Here is a 5000-nt window from a genome sequence, read left to right on the forward strand (position 1 = left end):
CTGTCACTTTTCTTCTGTGTCTTGCACCACTTTAAAATCATGCATCCACCCAAAAACATTACACTTCTGTATGTCCATCCATATTTATTCTGTTTATTCTGTATATATATATATATATATATATATATATATATATATATATATATATATATATATATATATATGTATATATTCATAATGACATTGTCTTTTTGTACAGCTATATCTGTCATACCACTTCATACTGTATCATACTTATATAAAACCCACACTATATATACACTTATTCAGTTATGTAAATATTACTACACCTTCTGTATAACCTCATACCCTTATTAATTACACTGACACTGTAAATAAGATCTCTGCACTTCTGGGTAGACACTAACTGCTTTTTATTGTCTCTGTACATGTACCCTGCACAATGACAATAAAGTTGAATCTAATCTAATCTAATCTAATTTATTTATATGAGCATTCCATCATAAATTGGTACTGAAAGAGTGTATTATTTGTGTTTTCAGGAGGAACAGTAGGAAATCATGAAGCCTCGATCAGGAGGAAACTCTGTCATGGTGGTGTAGGTGGAGTTTAAATACTACACGGTGTAATTAACAGCTAAAGGACATTTTTGTTGTGATAATATGGAGTGATAAAGAGGTGTATAATCATTGCTGGTAAAAGTTGTGTTTTCGGTGGAAAGGAAACACAAAATAACACGTTTCTTCTCGGTTCTTACAGTGCTGACTCAATCATTTAGCAAATATTTTTTCAGATATCTTTTCTTCTTTCCATGAAAATGTAAAAATGGATGCAGTAGAGGGTTTGTGTTTGCTCTTTGTTCAGGAGGAGACCTGTAAAAGTGAAGGGAAGTGAAAGTCATTTCTACCATTCCGTTGACCTTTTTTAATCCCATTTAACTTTACTGAACTCTAACAAACTAACAGTAAAACAGGAGCGACTTTTCTATTCTCAATCAACACTTACATATTATATGCTGTACAATGTGCTATTGTGGCCACTAGATGGAGACAAATATCAATTATACGCCACAATTTAGTGGCTATTTATTCAGCTCTGCGTTTGTAGCTATAAAATGTATAGTGTGTAAAATATATTGCAAATACAATGAAACAGTGGTGAAACAACAGTGGTAATGCTAACACACTATATATAAAACCAAACTAGCATTCAGACTTTCTGTCTCTGATTGAAGAGCCCAGAGAAGAACATGAAGACTGTAAGGACGGGGTGATGGTGTGAACTACAGCAGATGAATTGAGGCAGGTTGTGTGTTGTAGGTGTAACTCAGGGGCAGGTTGTGTGTTGTAGGTGTAACTCGGGGGCAGGTTGTGTGTTATAGGTTTAACTCGGGGTCAGGTTGTGTGTTGTAGGTGTAACTCAGGGGCAGGTTGTGTGTTATAGGTTTAACTCGGGGTCAGGTTGTGTGTTGTAGGTGTAACTCAGGGGCAGGTTGTGTGTTATAGGTTTAACTCGGGGTCAGGTTGTGTGTTGTAGGTGTAACTCAGGGGCAGGTTGTGTGTTATAGGTTTAACTCGGGGTCAGGTTGTGTGTTGTAGGTGTAACTCAGGGGCAGGTTGTGTGTTATAGGTTTAACTCGGGGTCAGGTTGTGTGTTGTAGGTGTAACTCAGGGGCAGGTTGTGTGTTGTAGGTGTAACTCAGGGGCAGGTTGTGTGTTGTAGGTGTAACTCGGGAGCAGGTTGTGTGTTGTAGGTGTAACTCGGGGGCAGGTTGTGTGTTGTAGGTGTAACTCGGGGCAGGTTGTGTGTTGTAGGTTTAACTCGGGGGCAGGTTGTGTGTTGTAGGTGTAACTCGGGGTCAGGTTGTGTGTTGTAGGTGTAACTCGGGGGCAGGTTGTGTGTTGTAGGTTTAACTCGGGGCAGGTTGTGTTGTAGGTGTAACTCGGGGGCAGGTTGTGTGTTGAAGGTTTACCTCGGGGCAGGTTGTGTGTTGTAGGTGTAACTCGGGGCAGGTTGTGTGTTGTAGGTTTAACTCGGGGCAGGTTGTGTGTTGTAGGTGTAACTCGGGGCAGGTTGTGTGTTGTAGGTGTAACTCGGGGCAGGTTGTGTGTTGTGGGTGTAACTCGGGGCAGGTTGTGTTTTGTAGGTGTAACTCGGGGCAGGTTGTGTGTTGTGGGTGTAACTCGGGGCAGGTTGTGTTTTGTAGGTGTAACTCGGGGCAGGTTGTGTGTTGTGGGTGTAACTCGGGGCAGGTTGTGTTTTGTAGGTGTAACTCGGGGCAGGTTGTGTGTTGTGGGTGTAACTCGGGGCAGGTTGTGTTTTGTAGGTGTAACTCGGGGACAGGTTGTGTGTTGAGGGTTTAACTCGGGGCAGGTTGTGTTGTAGGTGTAACTCGGGGCAGGTTGTGTGTTGAGGGTTTAACTCGGGGCAGGTTGTGTGTTGTAGGTGTAACTCGGGGGCAGGTTGTGTGTTGTAGGTTTAACTCGGGGCAGGTTGTGTGTTGAAGGTGTAACTCGGGGCAGGTTGTGTGTTGTAGGTTTAACTCGGGGCAGGTTGTGTGTTGAAGGTTTAACTCGGGGCAGGTTGTGTGTTGAAGGTTTAACTCGGGGACATGTTGTGTGTTGTAGGTGTAACTCGGGGCAGGTTGTGTGTTGTAGGTGTAACTCGGGGCAGGTTGTGTGTTGTAGGTTTAACTCGGGGCAGGTTGTGTGTTGTAGGTGTAACTCGGGGCAGGTTGTGTGTTGAAGGTTTAACTCGGGGCAGGTTGTGTGTTGTGGGTGTAACTCGGGGGCAGGTTGTGTGTTGAAGGTTTAACTCGGGGGCAGGTTGTGTGTTGTAGGTGTAACTCGGGGCAGGTTGTGTGTTGAAGGTTTAACTCGGGGCAGGTTGTGTGTTGTAGGTGTAACTCGGGGGCAGGTTGTGTGTTGTAGGTGTAACTCGGGGGCAGGTTGTGTTTTGTAGGTGTAACTCGGGGACAGGTTGTGTGTTGTGGGTGTAACTCGGGGGCAGGTTGTGTTTTGTAGGTGTAACTCGGAGACAGGTTGTGTGTTGTAGGTGTAACAAAACAAAGAGCAGCCATGAGTTTTTAATATTTTATATATTTAATATTTGTAGAAGGAGTCTCCGGTATCAGCACTTTATTACAGTCAGTTATAAAAGACTGTGGAGTTTCTGGATTACAGTATGTTGGTAAGAGACAAAAATAAATGTAGATATAAATGGTTACAAGTATGATGTAATTCTTTAATAAATACAATTATAATAAAATATGTGGTATAAATCTAATAAAATGTCACTGCAACCTTTGTAAGAATAATAATAATAAAAACAATGTGTTCTTTTCACCACTAGATGGAGACAAATAGTTACTTCTGAGGTAAAGGTCAAAGCAATAAATGTGAAGTAGAATTCATAAGAAGAGACTAAAACTATTTGTTCTGTTTTAATGACAGCTGTTACCCATTAAACATCTCATATTCACCCATTAAACATCTCATATTCACCCATAAAACATCTCATATTCACCCATTAAACATCTTATATTCCGCTTTTGGTGCCGACCAAATGCATCAACTTGTTCCTCCTAATCCCACTGTTTATCCTCTTATAATTATTCTTTAATTCCTAATCTCACCATTTGACCCTATAGAACACACTCCTAATCCTAATCCATGTTTAAAATTTACAATCAGCTTCTTATCTCCAATCCCACTGTTTAATACTTTGGATTAACCTGTTCTGTCTAACCCTGCTGTGTGATCCTTCAGACTGATTGGTATTTGGAGATATCCATGATTCCTCTGGCTCCCTGGGCTCAGGTGAAGAAAAGCAGAACCACAGCATTATGCTTCACCTGGGTTTGGCCAAAGCTCTGGTCTTCATCAGAGACACTCTGCAAAAGTCCAGACTACAGTCATCCACTGGCCTGAAGATATTGTTGGCTGTGAATTTACCAAAACACTGGATTTCTGCCCATCGGGGTAAAGAGGAGCAGTGGGAACCTGCACCAATTCCTTACCGATGCCATCCAGATCCTTCACCTTGCACACACTTCACCTCACTTTACCTTATGTCCAGCACACTGCCACCATCAGGCTACTGGACTCTCTGTTCCTGCTGCACTTCTTCACCTGACTCACTGAACTTTGACAGCTGTATTACTAAAACAGTGTGTCCTGCAGACTGTGTCCTCCAGACCCTGTCTCCTGCAGCAGCGTTTCATTCCTGCAAATGATGGATGAGTAGACGAGTGTGTGTGGGAATAAAACAACTTGATGTCAGCATATTAATGTTCTCAAAATATGCTGTGGTTAGTGGTGCAACATTTACAGGAACCTCTAAATGGGTCACTTACACACACACACACACACACACACACACACACACACACACACACACACACACACACACACACATTCTAGAGCATATCTAAAGGACCACATTGAGTTTTTTACCTGCCACAGAAGAGGCAATACATCAGAAGCAATACCACAGATGATCTGATGACTGACAGGAAATCAGAGTGGATTAAAATGAAATATCCAGTTAAAGATTACAGGTGTGAAGCCCCGCCCCAAGCCCCGCCCCAAGCCCCGCCCTAAAGAGGAGGTTAAGTGATTATTTTAACACCACAATTAGAATTATTCCCCCGTTTATAGTTATCCAGTGGGGGTCCATGGTGCGAGGTGAGTGTTATAATCCTGGGTTTGAGTTGATTTTGTTAATATTGTATAATAAGGAATAATTAATAGAAGTCCAGAGAATGTATTTTTATAAACTCAGGGCGGTGTTTTATGAAGGTTTCTGCAGATGTTTGAATAATTATTAGAATAATGGAGTACAAAGTTTCTGGTTGGAAAGAAGAAGATGTTTTGTGAATAATGAGATGAATGTTTCTCTTTTGGGTGAACTTTTCTGCGGTGTAACGATTCTCTAACTTCCACGTGAAGCTTCACGTTTTCCTTTTCTTTCACGTTGCCATTTCAAGTGTGACCATGGTGACCGCTGACTAATCACAGCGTGGAGACCTCCGCTAGGGG

General features: G+C 42.0%; 1 protein-coding gene across 1 annotated transcript in view; it reads left to right on the plus strand.

The window, feature by feature from the left end:
- Positions 1-4563: 4563 nt before the first annotated feature.
- The window catches only part of LOC124379978 (E3 ubiquitin-protein ligase SH3RF3-like), a 52561-nt gene continuing 52124 nt past the window's right edge, over positions 4564-5000 (plus strand). The window contains exon 1 of the mRNA XM_046840645.1: positions 4564-5000. This exon is cut by the window's right edge and continues 514 nt beyond it. The gene's annotated coding sequence lies outside the window, so the exon portion shown is untranslated.

This window comes from Silurus meridionalis, chromosome 3 (genome assembly GCF_014805685.1).
Source record: "Silurus meridionalis isolate SWU-2019-XX chromosome 3, ASM1480568v1, whole genome shotgun sequence".
Taxonomy (NCBI): domain Eukaryota; kingdom Metazoa; phylum Chordata; class Actinopteri; order Siluriformes; family Siluridae; genus Silurus; species Silurus meridionalis.